Raw genomic sequence first — 19844 nt, 5'->3', positions numbered from 1 at the left:
GGCAAGACGTCAAAGTATCCAATGCTCCTTCTGCCACACACAGTGAGCAAAACAGCTAACCTCTCTCTTTGAATTAATGTAATGATACAACCAGATACCACCATTTCAGGTACAATTCTCATTCATTTCTATAAAATTAAAATATTTTTTAACACAAGCTCATGAGAATTTTTATTAGCCAATCAATATATGGGGGAATTTATATACTTTAAAATGTGTCATCCTCCAAATGGCCGAGTTACTATCACTGATTCCCAGTTAGTTGATCATCAAGAACAGAGCTCTACTGCACACCATATATAAAAATAAAGTCCAGATGAATTCAAGTCAAGGAAATTACAGACCAACAGGCTATACTACCAAACAGATAATAGCAAGATTTGGGATGAAAATGGAGACCATACCCAGGTACCAAACTCTTCAAAGAATGAGAGAAATCTGACAGCAATAAGTTAGAAAGTTAAAAGTCATGAGCCTCAAAGGAACAGAAGAATCACTGTGTTGTCTTGTTTGTTGTTAAATGAAACACTGGAAGACTAATAGTCTGGATGTACCACTGAGAATAGAGGAGAATGCGGACCATCTGCCTAACTTCCTACCCATGAGGTAGGTCAGAAAAAAAAAAGCAGCAACTCAAAAGACAGAGCTAAATCAACTTAAGGCTGGGGGACAGAAGAAACGTTCAACAAAGAGACGGAAGCAAATGTAGTACATGGTGGCTAATATAGAGGACAATTTGTTTCCCATAAACAACTGTTCTAAAAAACAGAGAGACATGTTCAGGACAGACGAGGAGAAATGGGAGGGCTGATTAAGGTAACAGAAGTGTGTGACAACAGGCTGAAGAGCAGCAAGGCAGACCAAAGGGGCTGACATTTGGGGACTGGATTGGAAGCATGCTGTTACTAGTGTTTTCAAAATAATTAGTCATAGCAGGCCCCCGGAGAGGAGGTGAAGGACTCGGGCCCTTGCTATGTATTGAAAGAGCTGTATCCTTAGGAGATGGGGATTGTGAAGACTCAGGTTGCGCTTGGAAAAAGAAAATCAGCCTCAGTCTGGACTGACTGTGCATCTGAGAAAGTCAGACCAACTGCCGGGCCAGCAGGTTGGCAGACAACAGGAATACTTAGTTCCCGAAGCTCCTGCACATGCTTTCCAGAAGTGACAAATCCTAGTAGATAGGGAGAGTCTAGTCTTCTTGAAGAAGTCAACCTTGCCCTGCGTGGTATTTCAAAGAGAATTTAAATCAACATAAGAATAGGGCAAATAAGGACTTCTTTGGCGGTCCAGTGGTTGAGACTCTGCACTTCTACTGCAGGGGACATGGGTTTGATCCCTGGTTGGGGAACTAAGATCCCGCATGCCGTGCTGACTGGCAAAAAAAAAAAAAAAGAATAGGGCAAATAAAAAGCCTGTGATACCTTCTGCAAAAATGGTACTGAAGACACAATCCATCATGCTGTTTAAGGACCTAGGTCAGCATTTTGCAAAGCTTATTATTTACTTTTAGGATTTCATGGCAAAATAAATTAGGGAAACACTATATCTTTCTCTGGGAAAGTCAAGATACATATCAGGAACATTTAAGGTTGTAAGAAAACATGGAAGGAGTAACTCAGTTTTCCTGGGTCTCTCCCATGTATATAGGAGATATACATGTTATTAAACTTTTTCTCCAGTTTAAAAAAAAAGAAAACATACAATAGTCTGTTTATCTTATTTAGCCCATTATTTCCTAAACTTAATCCTGGTATCTGTTAATATCCGACAGAATTAGTATTCTTTTCTTTTTTTTTTAATTTAATTTTATTCATTTTTTATTTTTGGCTGCATTGGGTCTTTGTTGCTGCGCGCGGGCTTTCTCTAGTTGCAGCGAGCGGGGGCTACTCTTCGTTGCAGTGCACGGGCTTCTCATTGCGGTGGCTTCTCTTGCTGCGGAGCACAGGCTCTAGGCACGTGGGCTGCCGTATTTGTGGCACACAGGCTCAGTAGTCATGGCTCGCGGGCTCTAGAGTGCAGGCTCAGTAGTTGTGGCACACGGGCTTAGTTGCTCCGCGGCATGTGGGATCTTCCTAGACCAGGGCTCGAACCCATGTCCTCCGCATTGGCAGGCGGATTCTTAACCACTGCACTACCAGGGAAGTCCAGAATTAGTATTCTATATTCACAGTGTGAGAAAAGCTGGCTTATGCTAACAAATTTCAGAATTCAGAAAAAAGAAACAGGACTTCCCTGGTGGCACAGTGGTTAAGAATCTGCTTGCCAATGCAGGGGACACGGGTTCGATCCCTGGTCTGGGAAGATCCCATACGCCGCAGAGCAACTAAGCCTGTGCGCCACAGCTACTGAGCCTGAGTTCTGGAGCCTGCGAGCCACAACTACTGAGCCTGCGCACCACAACTACTGAAGCCCACACACCTAGAGCCCATGCTCCACAAAAAGAGAAGCCACCACAATGAGAAGCCCACGCACCACAATGAAGAGTAGCCCCCACTCACCACAACTAGAGAAAGCCCGCATGCAGCAATGAAGACCCAACACAGCCAAAAATAAAAAATAAAGAAACGGTTTCCCTCTTCTGATCATAAGATGACAACAGAAATTATATTTCCCTTTTCACTGGCTGCCCAGAAGCTCAGAATTAAATATAATGTTCAAATAGAATAATTATTAAATCCCAGGGTGCTGGTACATTCTGCTTTTTCTGTCATAATTATTCTCTATTCATTTTTTAACACACTTATTTGAGATATATATATATATATATATATGAATGCATACATATCTTACTATCAGATTTTACTTCAAGTGGAATATCAATTAAAAGAAAATACTATCTATGTATATTTATGCATAAACAGATTTAAAAGACCAAGGAAGGAAAGGCATTAGAAGATGGAATTCATTATAAAGGATTGCTCATGGGAAACTCAGCTTACATATGCAGAGATATCAGAGAAATTATTTAGCAGTTGGTATTCAGAGATTCTTCTGCACATATAAATTTTCAGGCTTTGGAACAGAAGTTTCTGGAATGTGATTTTTGGTTTGAACTCCAATCATTCCAAATCACATGTACTTTTGTTACGTGATACCCATGAAAAATAAGAAGCTATTTCCTGTTAGGGAAGAAAGGTAAGGAATGTGGAAATAACCTCAACTGCAAATTTAATACACAGAATTACCAAATTATTTGTATTATATACATTCTCATTAAAAGACAAAAATACAGGGCTTCCCTGGTGGCGCAGTGGTTGAGAGTCCGCCGCCGATGCAGGGGACATGGGTTCGTGCCCCGGTCCGGGAAGATCCCACATGCCGCGGAGCGGCTGGGCCCGTGAGCCATGGCTGCTGAGCCTGTGCGTCCGGAGCCTGTGCTCCACAACGGGAGAGGCCACAACAGTGAGAGGCCCGCGTACCACAAAAAAAAAAAAAAAAAGACAAAAGTACAGAAGTTTCACTGAATTAAAGCATTGATTCACTTTTTATATTGAAGTATATATACCAAACCATATAAATAACAGAAAAGCCAAATTTATAAACTGCTTTTATTTATTTATCACTGCTCTGCGCTGCGCAGCTTGCAGGATCTCAGGTCCACGACCAGGAATCAAACCCTGGGCCTTCGGCAGTGAAAGCACAGAGTCCTAACCACTGGACCACCAGGGAATTCTCGCGTAAACTGCTTTACTTTAAATACTGGTTTTCCAGCTTGACTAGAAAAGCTGCAGTCACTGAGATGTGAGATAGCTAATCAAGTAAAACCACCAATTATACATTAATACAATTCAGGAAGCACATAATTAAAGAGGAAAACTGATTAAAAACAAAATATTGGTAACTAATACTACCTTAGAGTTTTAACTCACATTCCTAATAGTAGTCTGAGGGTAAAATAATCTTTAAACATCTTATAATTTAAATTTATCACCAATATTCATTAATATGGAAAGAGATCCACAATATATTAAATGAAGAAAAAGCAAGTTAAAAATCAGAATGTATGACTATGAGGGGTAGGGAGATAAAACTCTGTATGAATAGTAAAATAGACAGGAAAGCCTACACCAGAGAATTGTCATCTCTATGCGGAATTATCAATAATATTTGCTTTTCTTATTATACTTTTTTGTACTTTTAAGAAATTTTAGAAATAAGCTCAAATTGCTTTTACAAGCCAGGGGGAAAAATATTAAACTACAGAAAAAAGAAAAAATAGAAATATAGTCTAATCAGAGTCTGAGAAATGTTTTTTCCTTTGGCAATAAAATAAGATGGGATGTTAAACCTCGATGGTCATATACCACAGCAGCTTCAAAATTAGCAGGTATTTCTCCTCTCCTATTATAAAGCATTCATAGTGGGTAATAAAAACAGAAAAGTTGATCATTTATATTGATTCATTTCACCACCATCTCTTGTACCAATTCCTATCAAACTCACTATGGTTTTTTGTTTTAAATAATTAACCAGTTAATTTTTTTAAATATTTACTAAAGGGCCAACGAGTTTTCAGGCACAGATGCTAGAAATATAACAATGAAGAGCACAGGTTCTTCATCTAACTTCATATAATTTGCACCCTTAACAAGAAAACAAGACATTAAACAAATAATCCCAAACATAAGAAGTATTGACAAGGTGAAGTACTAGGCACTACAGGAGCATACAAAAGGCAGAATCTGTCAGAGTTCAGATATCGGGAAAGGCATCCCAGAGGGATTCTCACGTAGCTGATAATAACATCAGGTTATGATCACTTAGTGAGCAATGGCTATGCACGAAGCAGTGTTCAAAGCCCTTTATATTAACTCAATTAAGCCTTACAACAATCTTACCATGTAGGGAAAATTATTGTTCCCATATTCCAGATGAGGAAACTGAAACCACAGTAAGTAACCTGCCCAAGGCCATAAAGCTGGCAAAATAGCAAAGGTGTTATTAAAACCTAGACAATAATCTATCTCGACAACCTCTACAGTATCCTGCCTCCACCTGCATTGTGCAGAAGTTAACCCAGCAACTTCTGTTGGGGGTGGAGGGAAAAGGGAAGGAGAGATGGGGTGTGTGGTGAGAACCAGTGCTTGGTACAGTCTACCAGTTGCAATATCCTTGAGACAAAAACAGAAGGTGCGTGTTTTGGCAACAAAAAATTCAGAATACAGAAGCATAGAGAGAAAGAGGGAAATGGCATGGCTTAAGTCTAGAGAAGTAGTCAAGGACTTAGTGATTCATGAAAACTCTTTTTCTCTTTACTCTAGAAAGTGGAAAACCCCTTGCATGAGACAAACAGAAACCATAATGGGTAATTCAAACCCAAGATAGGTAATACAGGAAACTGGTTACAAAGATATTGGAAAGCTGAAAAGGTTAACAAGGGAAGATGAAGATAACAAGAGATGAGTAACTGCAGGAAGCACTACCACCTAAAGGGCTGTGGGAACAAAACGGAAGAGGCGTGTTATCAGAGGCCAGGAGCTTGGAGGATGGGCATTTCGGGGCCTGGAAGGTGGGGGCGGGGGTCCACGGAGCTCAGGGCTCAAACCTCTAAGGAGGTGGCACCAAATGGCTAAGACCTGGACCTCTAAGGAGAGGAGCACAGCACCTCAAGTTTCAATCTCTACAGAGGAAGCACAGAAGGGAGGATGCTCAAACAGCCTAGTGGGTGAGGAAATGCAAGCGGCACGCACTCATTTGCCTACGATGCACCCTCCAGAAGCTGGCACCTCTGAGAGGGAGCAGTGCGGTTGGTGCTGGGAGTGCCAAAAGAAGCTGGGAACGGAGTAAGAGTTGTCGCTGGCAGCTGGAGGGGTAAAGATAGAAACAAGAGAAGTCGCTTCTCTCACCTTCCAAATTCCTACGTGCTCCCCATGGTAAAACCCAAGAAGAGGCAAGCTGGCAAGGGAGTCGGAGAAATGCAGTTTGCGGAGTCCCTCATCACAGTTTAAAAGGGTGGAACGGGAGCTGAGGAAGAGCAGGTAGAGAAACAGCAGCCCACTGAAAGGCTTTTAGCAAACTAACAGCACAATCTGATCTGCACTTTTCAAAGTTCACCTCCACATAATGTATACTCCTATAGGATAGGAACCAATCTGTAGACCAGAGAAATTATGAGGCTTTTATGGTACTCCAAGTGGGACTACAGTGGCAATAGTAACTTAGAGGTAAGCGGATAAATTCAAAACGTGTAAGAGGCAGACTGACAGGATAGTGTGCTCTTGACTGGCTACGGGGCTGAGGGGCAGAAGAAGTCGAGGAGGACTCCCAAGCTTCTGGCAGGAGGAATGAGTGCACTTTATTTGCTGAGCCGTGGAGCACAGGAGGAGGAAGCAGTCACTGTTCAGTTTCGTTGGGGAGAAGTGACAGACAGGATACGGACATGGATCTTTTCATTTTTACATTGGAAACCAAAAGGCCCAGATTTTCTCTATCCCTGTCTCTAGCAGGCTGGAAGTAGGGTCTAAGTCAGACAACCAAATGCTCCCTTCCCAGAACTTTTAACTTGAGAGACAGTGAGGCACAGGAATAGATTAAAAATGATTCGGAGAGACAGCAGAGGCACCGTCACCAAGTGCCAGTGGTGGCTTCCTATTCCAAGTGTTCCTGTGCCTGACCTTGGCTCTGGTCCTTGCTGCCTGGCTTCCCTTGATTCCTATCCATTTTCTGAGACTGGTTCTCCTGAGAGCCAGCCTTCCAATATATTCCTTTGTTTACATTAGCCAAAGCTGATTTCTACTGCTTACAGTCGATGCAATGCTAATGGATATGCTGTTTGGTTGTTGCTTTTTTTTCCCATTTTGCCCACTATATACTGCTGAATTCAAGTAAGTTATATGTGCCCATGACAGAACCACACTGTAATGTCCCCCAAACTATCCTCAACACCAATGGTTATGTGATACCAGCTCTTTACACAATAACTTCATGCCAAGAGATATGCCATCTATTTCCTGTCCTTCAACAGAGATAAGTGTACAATGTTAAGCCCAGAGTCTACCTTCCCTTTGTATCTTTTCTCTCATAAGAATTCACTGCCAAACCTCTACTGTTTCTATACCAGCTACATTTCCTCTCATTTCTATTCCCAGTAGAACTGGTATACAGCCTCTGAAACCTAATTCTCAAGACTGTAGAGAAATAGTTATATTAAAATCTCTTGCAAAGAAATTCACAATTTAGAGCCACTTCCCCAGATACAATCATAAACCTTTCTGACATAAGAGCAGTTGGTCAGACTCTGGCCCCGACCCACCAACGCCTGTCAGACCTTATTCCAGAAACGATGCAAGAACTGCTGACTTGCTGAACCCCAGCTTTCTTCCTTCCCCATGGGGCTTTAGGCACACTTTGCCTTTTTCTCTCACTAGCTCACTGCTCAGTAAACTTGATCTCTGGTAATCTCTTTTGCAAAGTATATCCACATCCTCTTTAACCCATTTTTCCCCCATTTCTTTCAACTGTTAAACAAAAGAGAAATTTATGTTATGTATATTTTACCACAATTTTTAAAAATGAAAAACCATTTTCCTCCTTCTCACCTTGTTCACTTAGTTCCATTAATGAGCTTAAGAGAGCTCTACCAGAGGCTAGTGACACACCTGTATCAAGCAAAATTAAAAGTCATGAGTTTCTGATCCACCTAGACAAAATAATCAGTGTCACAAAGTCCCCCCCAGTCTCCATCATGCTCTCAATCTAGCTCCTCCCCATCTTATAAAAATCAAATTCGTTTCCCCAACAGAGTTTTTATAAACTTCTTTATTTGTTGCAATATAGTTTGTTTGGTTACCTGTGTTGAAATACATATTGTCACTTTTCACAGCAGACAAACACAGTAAATGATTTAGCTACCTTAGGAATTAAGCAAGCTTTATAGGCTAGGTTGGGAACCTAACCACCATTTAGACTACAATTCTATGGAAACACAACCTAAAGTCTACCAACACAAATTAAGGAATCTCAGAAAAAGACTTCAGGTAACTTGAAACATCACTGCTTACACTGCTTCCACAAAAAGACCAATATTTGATGATAAAACAATGTAATCCCTACACACAGCTTTACTTTCAAACATAATGCTATAATCTGTTTAGTTGACACAAATAACATTTCAACCTTTGAAAACAAAAACTATTTGAAGTACAGCTTTACCTTATTTTATCTTCCCAGAAACTCAAAGAACTCATATTAAGGTCATTCTTATTTTCACATTAACAAATTAAAGAGAACATACACACAAACAGTAACACTACCGCCACCTAACCTTTTTAAAATTTATTTCTGCTATTAACAATCACTGAAATGAAGACACAGTCCTAACATATTCTTCACATAACTGTGAAGACACAGTTCTCTTCATCAAAAACTATCAAAATTTTCATTCAACATTATAAAAGATTCCAACCTAACAGGTATTATCATCTTGATTTACTGATTCTATACGCAGAGCAGCCTTCTTCAAAACGATTAGCTCCTTTTTAATCTTCATATCACATCAACTTAAAAGTTATAAAACAGATGTGATTAAAGTTTTATAGTCTTAAATTCACTTTAAGCCCACAGCTTCATTCTATTATGTGATCACTTCTATACATACAACAGTAATTAAACAGACAACATTTATTATTTAATTTTAAACTGCAAAGCCCATTCACTTCCACACAAATTTAATTGTCAAACTTGTCTAATCAGCCTCTGATCTTAGAATGTTAATTGTACGTTAAATGGCAGGTCAAAAGCATGCCACTGAACATTTGAACAGTTTGCTAACACTTAACTGTCTCCTACTTAAGCATAGTCATCTTTATTTTATATGTTGTTTATACAGCAAATTTTCCACTAGTTATGTTCATCTGAGTTTTGTTTAAGCTTGGTACTTGGTAAACTTTGTCTATGGAAAAATCATCAGTCAAAAGACTTTTATTTCAACTTGGGTAATTCATCGCAAATAAATCTGGAAGACCCAGGGGTATCTACCATTTAAAAAAAAAAAAAATCCCAAATCCTCCAAGCCTTCTCATTAAAATATCATGTATGCCTATTTCTATTAATAGATAGTAAAAAATTTTAAAGCATAGATGTTACTGTTTCAAGAAACCCCTTCAACCAGCAAGATTTAGTCTGTGCAAGATTAAAAGAATCTGGCAGGTGTAGGGCCCAGTATCAGCTTCTAGAGTCCTCCCTCCCATTCCACAGAATTAATGATACGTAATACAAATAATCAAGTATATAATAAGATTTAGAGTAAATTTCTTCCAAACCACTCAACAATTTAAAAATTTAATTTTCTTACTTTGTTTTCATGGAGTATGAATGGCACCAGTGCTATCATTATGGGCTTTGGGGAAAAAATTCCAGTTCCAGAGCCTGTAACACCAGATTCAATCAGTGCTTGCCATCTAGACCACTAAAAAATAGGCAGGCATCTGTAACCAAAAATCTCATCAACTATTATAACATGATTCTAACTGTCCAACTCCTAAGTATATGCTTTATTTTTTTTAATAAATTTATTTATTTTTTGGCTGGGTTGGGTCTTCTTTGCTGCATGCAGGCTTTCTCTAGATGCGTTGAGCAGGGACTACTCTTCATCACAGCGCATGGGCTGCTCATTGAGGTGACTTCTCTTTGTTGCAGAGCATGGGCTCTAGGCGCAAGGGCTTCAGTAGTTGTGGCACGCAGGGTTAGTTGCTCCGTGGCATGTGGGCTTCTCCCAGACCAGGGCTCGAACCCATGTCCCCTGCATTGGCAGTCGGATTCTTAACCACTGCACCACCAGGGAAGTCCCTAGGTATATGCTTTAACTTCAGAAGTGCAACTGTCTTATCCCTTTCTCATTTTGCCATCCTCCACTGCTCAGAAATGTGTACATGCCTACTGCTAAGCCTATGTATGTGTAAAACTATACCTTGTCCTAAAATACATTATCTTCAAACTCTTACTCAAAACTCCCTTTCATGAAATCTCTTATACTCTAAATAACAGGTCCTATTCAAATCACTCTATCACTCCAAGTTTTCTAAAAATTATAAATCTAATATGTACAAAAAAGAATTGCCTCTGGTAGAAGAGAAGCATACGGGGAGCAAGCGGGGGCCTTAAAGTTCACTTCAAGGAATTTCAACTTTACTTTTAATTGAGCTGAATTACAGCTAAAATGCAACACATGTTAAAAGATAAAGTTATATACTATATGTTGTTCATTAGTGAACATTAGTTATAGAGGTATTTTATAACATACCATTAATTATATATTAATATATAGTAAATAGGGGGGAAGATATCTACAGGCAAAACAGAAGGCACCAACATAGAAAGATATGTGGGAGTCCACTATGGAGGTTAAAACATTCATCCCAGACAGGCTCTTCCTAGCTGTGTGATTTTGCACAAATCGCTTGACTACTCTAAGATGTAGTTTCCTCATCCAAAGTCTCCACCTCCTAAGCTGGTTGCAAGAATTAAACGAGTTAGTACCCCCAGGTTCAAAGCAGCATTATCCACAACAGCAACAGTGTAGAAGCAACCCAAGTGCCCATTGACAGACAAATGTATAAGTAAAATGTGGTATATATATTAAATGGAATATTATTCAGCCCTAAAAAACAAGGGAAATTCTGAAGTATGCTACAATACAAATGAACCTTGAGGGCATTGAAATAAGCCAGTTACAAAAAGATAACTACTATATGATTCTACCTATACGAGGTACCTAGAGTAGTGAGAAATCAGAGAGACCAAAAGTAGAACGGATGGTTACCAGGGGCTGGGAGAACTGGGGAATTATCATTTAAAGGGTATAGAGTTTTAGTTTTGCAAGATGAAAAGAGTTCTGGACATGAATGGCAGTGATGTTTGCACACATTATGAATGTATTTAATACCACTGAACTATATACTTAAAAATAGTTAAGATGGTAAATTTTATCTTATGGGTATCTTACCACCATAAAAAAAATGAAAAAGAAAAAGAATTAAGTGAATTAATATATGAAGAATACAGAACAGTACCTGGCACATGGTAATAAAATGTAAGCTATTGTTATACTATGTCCAGGGCACATAGTAAGCACTTAATTAAGGCTGGATATCATTGTTATTAATACTATGACTACTACTTTACACAATCCAAAAAAGAGTCAAGGTCATTAATAAACAAAGTCTGGATAAGACAGAAAGGATTCATTTCCTGTAGGCAGGGAAGAAGAGGACATCTCTTCTGAACAGAGAGGGAAAGAGATGAGTGAGCCAAAAATTTTGAAGTGCAGAAAAGTAAACCATAGGTAATTCCCTGTGAAGGTTACCCACAGCCCACAAACTCAAGCTTATATGCATCTTTACACAAAAGCAGGCAAGAACTACAGTAAGTAGTTCCTTATTTCTTTTTTCTAAGAAGAGCTGTAACCCAAGACAATTTTGTAAAATCAGAAGCTGCACTACCTGAGTGAGCAATAACTCAAAGAGCTCAAATCAAAGAACCTGAATCAGGTGGATCTCTCAATCTGTCTAGGAAACTGCTTCCTAAACACTGAAATGATAAGAACAAACCTGAGCCTAAAATATTCCAATGCACTGAAACAGCTTCTTAAGATTTACTAACAATAATAGTATATATAAATACACGATTACTCCAAAAGGTATTGTACATAATGGAAAATTACCACGTTTTTGTCCCACAATCTAGCTCATTATATAAAAATTAGTAAAAGGATAATTTAAATAAAATTATAATTAAGGGAATTCCCTGGCGGTTCAGTGGTTAGGACTCCTCACTTTCACTGCTGAGGGCGCGGGTTTATTCCCTGGCGGAGAACTAAGATTCCACAAGCCACACAGTATGGCCAAATTTAAAGTGTGTGTATGTGTGTGTGTGTATCTATAATACATTAAATCTACATGGGTTCATATTTCCCTTAGCAGCTTAAAAGAAACATAAGAATTATCATAACAATAAGAGTAGCCGATCAAGTCCCTTTCTATGTACAAGTTTATAAGATCAACTAATTAACAGAGTTTAGGGAAATGCAAGAAGTAGAATATAAAAGCATACCTTTCAACTAGTGAAAAGAACTGTCAAATCAGGACTGAATTATTTGCTACCAGCAATATGCATCTTGCTAAGTGCCACTTCTGTGGGCTAGAGTATGTTCCCTCCTCCTTTCCACCAATCTACAAAGAATTAGAGAATTATGGACTCTTAAAGTGCTGGAAGGGTTCTTACAATGTAGTGCCACTTCACCCAAGTAGTGTGTACACACACAGGTGCACACACACACATATATCCCACCTCCAGCCCTGTGACAAACACAAACAGCACTTAAGGCACAAGAAAAACCAGGCTAGATTCAAATGCAAGTGAGAACAAAAAGTATTCATACAGGCACTACCAAAGACACAAAACTATCTGGTTATATTACCTTCACCAGTTCGTAACTGTCTGAAAATAAAGTATAGGTTAATAGTCAACTTACATAAATAAAAACATAACGATTTACCCTTCTACAGCAAGATGCTTCTACCTCAAAGACTCGGTTTGAATACAATATAGATATTTTTTAATATCTTCTAAGTTCATTTAAATGTTTTTCTTAATGGTCACCTAAAGTCCAAAATCCAAGAACTCTAAAACCATAACTGAATACAGACACAGTTGGATAAATCAATCTCTTCAAATCCTCAAAAGTGATAAGGTTAGCAAGAGAAAAATCTTAAGATACATCTTAAAGATTCAAACTGAATAACACTGGCTAAATGAGTTCCATCTAATTAGGGGGACAGGAGGATTTCTCTTGGTTTGTAACTATTTCCTTATGCTCAGAAATATGGCTTTTTGTCACATTAAAAAATACAAGGGACTACCCTGGCGGTCCAGTGGTTAACACTCCGCGCTTCCACTGCAGGGGGTGAGGACTAGATCCCTGGTCGGGAACTAAGATCCCACATGCCAAGTGCCGAAAAAAAAAAAAAAAAAAAAAATTCAAGCCCACAACTGCTAATTAGGTATAGGCCATTGAACAAACATGGTCTCTCTGGTATCCTCATCCTGAGAAACTGGAATAGATTCTGGCTACTTAAAGTGTGGTCCTTGGACCAGTAGCACTGGCATCACCTGGGAACTTGTTAAAAATGCAGAATCTTGGGCCCCATCCCAGACTCACTGAATCAGACTTACATTTTAACAAGATCCCCAGGCGATTCATATGCACATTAAATTGAAAAGCACTGGATTAAATAACCTCTAACCATCCTTAATACTCAAATTGCAAAGGAAAAGAGAAAAGCCAAACAACAGAAGCCAAAATAAGCAAAAATAAATTAAAATTTTTAGAAACATGAAAAAAAAGTGCTTCCACTAAAATGCCTGTTCAAAAGTTATAGTCAGTAGATTTTCCCTCTCTTCTTAGTTACAGAAATATTGTTTTGATACTGACTAGGGTAAAAGGAGCAGAGGATTAAAAAGAGAAGAGAAAGAAGACTAAGCAAGATACAAGTTAGTTCCAATCCCAGTCTTCTAATTTTCACATTTTACATTTTGCAACTTTTGAAACTCACTGTTGCCTACACTAGCTGAATGAATGCCAATATAACCTACTTTCAATAAAAGTTTTCACAAAGGTCCCCAAAAAGGTTCACTTAATCGTCCTTGAGCATAACTGAAAATGAGAAAAAAAGTGCTGCTATAGGGGCTTCCCTGGTGGTGCAGTGGTTAAGAATCTGCCTGCCAATGTAGGGAACACGGGTTCGAGCCCTGGTCCGGGAAGATCCCACATGCCACGGAGCAACTAAGCCCGTGCACCACAACTACTGAGCCTGCGCTCTAGAGCCTGTGTGTCACAACTACTGAACCCATGTGCCACAACTACTGAAGCCCTTGCGCCTAAAGCCCACGCTCAGCAACAAGAGAAGCCACCGCAATGAGAAGCCCGCACACTGCAACGAAGAGTAGCCCCCGCTCGTCACCAACTAAAAAGAAAGCCCGCGCTCAGCAACAAAGACCCAACACAGCCAAAAATAAATACATTAATTAATTAATTTTTAAAAAACAAAAAAAACAAAAACCACTCCTTTCAAAAAAAAAACAAGTGTTGCTATAGGGGCTTCCTGTGCCTCCTGTCAGGAAACCCCCTTGAGGAGTCTCGGTTGGCTGGCTCTCTGTGACATTACCTCTTTCTTCCTCCAGTCACAGAAGTAGGTTGGCTGCTTCCCCTTCCACAGCAACTATTCCTCAAGTGTTCACTTCCCTGCCTTCTGTATCGCTATGAAAAACACTCTCTTGCCATACTCTGTATTCCAAAAAAACAGCTCTTCTAAGTACCTCAAAGGCCACTGGGCTAACCTACTGATGCAGCAGTCCCAAGCGGCCTTCAACTTCAAGATGATTGAGGTAAAGGATCTCCCACCTTACAACTTCCTAACAACAACTCAAGAAGAAGTAGGAGTTGGTTAACAATCAAAATTTAAATCAAAAACTCATGGCTCAGAAATCCTTAAAACTCTTGACATGTTTAAAAATATATACTAACAGTTTCACCAGCCACCAGTACAATAATTGTCTTCCTTAGTCCAAGCACCGTACTGCCCAGTGGCTAGAACTTAACACAGACTCTGGATTGACAGCAACTATTAGGTCAGTCTAGCTCAGACACACTGTTTCCGCTTCATGACTTCGTGCTACTCCTCTTGCCCATGTTACTCACTCTCCACTAGTCATCTTCCTCCTAAGAATGCCTACGTTCCAGAGTCTATGTCACATCATTTATAGGAAATTATATTTCACATTGTTCTCTCATGTATTCCCATTTTAATATCACAATTAGATTTTCACCCATTTAAGGGCATGAAACATGTCTTAAATTTTCTCTTTATAAATAGGTTCAAATTTTAAAAATAGGACTTTACCATGACTATGGAATTTCTCTTTAGAAAGTTCGAGTTCGGTTTATTTTATTTTAAGCAATCTATTAATTTGGTAGAAGGTGTAACTATCAACAACACTTACCAAGCACTTCCTACATGTTAAGCATTATTCTAAATGCTTTAGATGAAATTACTTAATCCTATAACATCTAGGAGGTAGTTATTATTGTTATCCCTATTTTTCAGATGGGCAGGTTGGGAGTTACAGGGGTTGTATAACTTTCCTAAGGTCACATGACTAGTAAGTATGGGTACTTCAGGATTTGAACCCAGGTAGTCTAGTTTCAATACCCAAGCTCTTAACCACTATACTATACTGCTTCTCAAAAACAGACCTGTTTTATAAGCTAACATACTTAAGTATCTTTGTTTTCTAGAATTTTATTACATTATTACCTTTATATGTCCATGATTCTACTGACTATGCAGAATACCTAACATAGGCTCACAATCCCTCTTACTGAAAACTTTGGAGTTAGATATACTCCCAAATTAAGATAAAAAAAAAAATTAGACAATCTTAAAATATACTAAAAATAAAATAAAATAGGTACAAACTAATCTTCCTCTCAAAACTTTATTGCTATTGAAATTGACCACAAAAAAAAAAAGAAAAAAAGAAATTGACCATACACTAAGATACTTAATTTGGTGGCTCCAAGTACATCATCAGAGCAGCTACCATTTAAAACTTGTCAAAAATTAGAAATTTTATAAAACAAGCAACATCTTTTGTGTGTATCTTAATTCTTCTATATAACAATGAATCTTTTTCTTAATTATTTTACTGAAAGGGAAAGATCTAATCTACAAGAAACTTGAAATAATTTTATGTTTAACACAGATATTATACTTTACCATACATATTTTACTATAAAAACCCCATTATTTATTTTAAATGTATAAACAGACTAATAGCACCACTAGGTTACTTTTAAGAAAGATAATTAAAAACACATGTAGAAGATGCATAACACGAAGATGCTTGATTTAATATTGCTTTATGCACATAGGGAAATATAAGTACATAAAATTATATCTAAATGCACCAAATGTTTTAAATGACTTAATTTCCCAATTTTTTAGTACAAAATGTTTAATAAATCACACTATTAGAAATTAACTGGTTTCCACTGGTCTTTGTTCATGTTCACATAAAATTACTGGGAAAAAGTCTAGATGCAACAATGTCAACAGCTAAATACTAAATACAGTACCTAACCTCTGAGATTACAAAATTAAATATAATATGGACTCATCATATTAAGGCAACTACCAAGGCCAGATCACAGAGTCGATTCAATGTGCAGTTGCTTAAAGTTTACAATTTAAGGAGCAATTTTATTTGTTCTCATTATATATACTGTATTCTGTGCCTCTAGCTACATTTACATTTTATCAGGCTAATATAACACTTAAAAGGCTTAAAAGCCATTTTTAAATAATTCATGGGGAGACAATTTAATTCTGTGCCCAGGCAAAAATATTTTAAAAATTAAATTTTCTAAAGTCTAAGATGTTACGAAAGTAAAATTTGTCCAGAAAGGCTCACCTGCCCACAAAAACAGCAGCAACAGCAGAGCTGGGCTGAAAGCCAGGAACATACTGTTCTAAGATGGGCTGCATATAAAATCTTCAAACCAGGGCTTCCCTGGTGGCGCAGTGGTTGAGAGTCCGCCTGCCAATGCAGGGGACATGGGCTCATGCCCCGGTCCGGGAAGATCCCACATGCCGCAGAGCGGCTAGGCCCGTGAGCCATGACCGCTGAGCCTGCGCGTCCGGAGCCTGTACTCCGCAACGGGAGAGGCCACAACAGTGAGAGGCCTGCATACCGCAAAAAAAATAATAATAATAGGAAAAAAAAAAAGCTTCAAACCAGATCTCACAATTTAAAAAAGAGCTGTCAGAATTACTCATTTTCAATTTCTTTACCTAAGTTCACAGATACTAATGCCTTTTGGGAATCAGATTACATGCAAACACTGAATATAGTTCCTAAAGAAAGTAAAGATACTATATGATGTATAATTTTAAAAAACAAAAGCATGTAGTTATAGAAATTTCTTTCCCAAAATATAATTGGAGCATATATATCAAAATTGCTATTCTTCATATACCGTGTACAAGTCCAATGACTGTTCTACCCTTATGAACAAAATTTCACTATCTAAAACAGAAGAGTTACATTCCAACACAAAGTTTTTCTATAGACTCCTTTGCTCCCAACATGAACAACAGAGAGCAAAACCCATATGAGATAAGAGAGAATCTTCAAATCATTCTTTCATTTTCTGAGATTCCAACATAAGAACATCAGTTTCCTGAAGCAAACAAAACACTTTCAGAGACTTTAATGTGGCAAAATCGTTTTTACAAAAATAGGTCTAAAATGACAGTCATATAATTCATATGCAATGCACAAAAGAACATGGCAACATTATCAAAACTGCTATGCTTTCAGTAGTGTTGTATACATGATCCCACTAATCCTCACTAAATTCTTAATAATCCCAAACTAGTATTTTGGGGTGTATTAGATGTACAATGCATTGGGTAACAGAATTCTACTGCCTCACAAAAGCAGCCTGAATTAAAGCTGGTCCTCTGCTGCCATCTAGTGCAGTCATAAAATGCCAAAACTAAACCAAAAGTGACTGGAAAAAAACTTTTTGGTGATGAATCTATTTATTGAATCATTAAAAATACTAGTTCAAGGGCTTCCCTGGTGGTGCAGTGGTTGAGGGTCCGCCTGCCGATGCAGGGGACACGGGTTCGTGCCCCGGTCCGGGAAGATCCCACATGCCGCGGAGCGGCTGGGCCCATGAGCCGTGGCCACTGGGCCTGCGCGTCCGGAGCCTGTGCTCTGCAACGGGAGAGGCCACAACAGTGAGAGGCCCGCGTACCCCACACACACAAAAAATACTAGTTCAAAACATGGGCCTTAAATATCACTGCAGAAAACGCTACAAAAATATTTAATAATTTACTTTAAAATATGTGAGTGTAGGGATTTCCCTGGCAGTCCAGTGTTTAAAACTTTGCCTTCCAATGGGGGGGTGTGGGTTCGATCCCTGGTTGGGGAACTAAAATCCCACACGCCTTGTGGCCAAAAGAACAAAACATAAAAACAGAATCAATATTGTAACAAATTTAATAAAGACTTAAAAAAAATGGTCCACATTAAAAAAAAAAATATGTGAGTGTATTCCCACAAATGCATTCTAGAGCATACAGAATAGAGCAATAAGTGGTTATAATGAACTATCAGGTAATAATTACTCATATGAAAAAAGTTACCTAGAATAATATTATCACAGTACTGTTTGTTATAAAAGCAAAAATTTCAAAACAATTTAAATTTTCAACCACACAGGATTTCTCAAATTATGATTCCCTGGTGGCGCAGTGGTTGAGAGTCCGCCTGCCAATGCAGGGGACACGGGTTCGTGCCCCGGTCCAGGAAGATACCACATGCCGCGGAGCGGCTGGGCCCATGAGCCATGGCCGTTGGGCCTGCGCGTCCGGAGCCTGTGCTCTGCAACGGGAGAGGCCACAGCAGTGAGAGGCCCGCGTACCACAAAAAAAAAAAAAAAAATATATATATATATATATATGGTGCATTCATACAATGGAATACAATGATCCAGTATGGCTCCTTTTCCTCCTAAGACACTATCAAAATAACAAAGTTAGATTTTTTTTTTTAAGTATAAAGCCATCTGGTGGTTTTCAAAGTATGTCCACAAGTCCCCAAACTCTTTGATACTCTTCCTTTTAAGAGGTGGAGCTAAATTTCCCTCCCCTTGAGTGTGGGCTGGATTTGTATCTCACTCCCAACAAATAGAATATGGCAGAAATGACTGTAAATAACTTTTGAGATTAGCTTAGATTATAAAAAGACTACTACTTCCATCCTGGATATCTTGAAATATCTTGGATCATTTGCTCTGGGGGAAGCTGGCTGCCATGTAGTAAGGACATACAGGCAGCTGTGGAGAACCACATGGAACCCCAGAGTTAGTATGAAGACTGCTTTAAGCTGAAGATGTTTGAGATTCAAGAGATGCAGAAAGAAGCGTCCCCAGAGCTTCCCTTATTTGACTAAACCCAGAAACTTCTGGGAATGAGGCCACCATAAATCACCTCTTTGGAGCAGCTTCACTCCCAGGAAGGAGACTGAGAGTGAAACTATCTTAAAACCCCTCTCTGGGGGAATTTTACAGCCATGAAGAAGATGGAAAAGATCAATCACACCAGCATAACAAAGATTATCAGATTATCATAAACTTTCTTCTCTCCTGTTGTTATCCTAAACATAGGTTCTCCTAAAGTAACCCATTTGTTCTTCCCACAGAAGCCTTCTGTCTCCATTCCCTTTCCCCTATTAAGTTAGGGGTGTGTGTGTGTGTGTGTGTGTGTGTGTGTGTGTGTGTGTGTACCCCTAACTTTAGTCATTTAGCACATCACTTCTTTTGTGCACTCCCACAGGCATTATGAATAAACTTTTATCCTCTTCTTTCCTCAGTTTAATCTGCAAACTCCCAAACACTAAACACAGTGGGTACAAGTTTTTCCTCCCCACCCAGGCCTGCAAGGCAAGGAATGGAGGCCTCAGGCCAACAATCAGCAAAGAACTGAGGCCTGCCATCAACCACAAGAGTAAGCCTGGAAGTGGAGCCTCGAGGTGACGGCAGCCCTGGCCCACAGAGTGACAGCGACCTCCTGAGAGACACTGAGCCAGAACGACCCAACTAAACTGTTCCCCAGAACCATGAGATCATAAATGTTTGTTGTTTTATGCTGCTAAATTTGAGGGGGTAATCTTGAGGTAATGTGTTGGGTAGGAATAGATAACTAATATAATACACAACAATGAAGATAATGAAGGAAAGGAGGGAAGACCATCACTGGATGAACTATGGCAATAAA

At 38.9% G+C, this 19844-nt stretch overlaps 1 protein-coding gene across 1 annotated transcript in view; it reads right to left on the bottom strand.

Moving 5' to 3' along the window:
* Positions 1 to 19844, bottom strand: part of RNGTT (RNA guanylyltransferase and 5'-phosphatase) — a 218660-nt gene that overhangs the window by 157011 nt on the left and 41805 nt on the right. The window lies entirely within an intron of this gene.

This window comes from Leucopleurus acutus (assembly GCF_964270905.1).
Source record: "Leucopleurus acutus genome assembly, chromosome: 15".
NCBI classification, from domain to species: Eukaryota; Metazoa; Chordata; class Mammalia; order Artiodactyla; family Delphinidae; genus Leucopleurus; species Leucopleurus acutus.
This window is presented reverse-complemented; position numbering and strand designations above follow the sequence as displayed.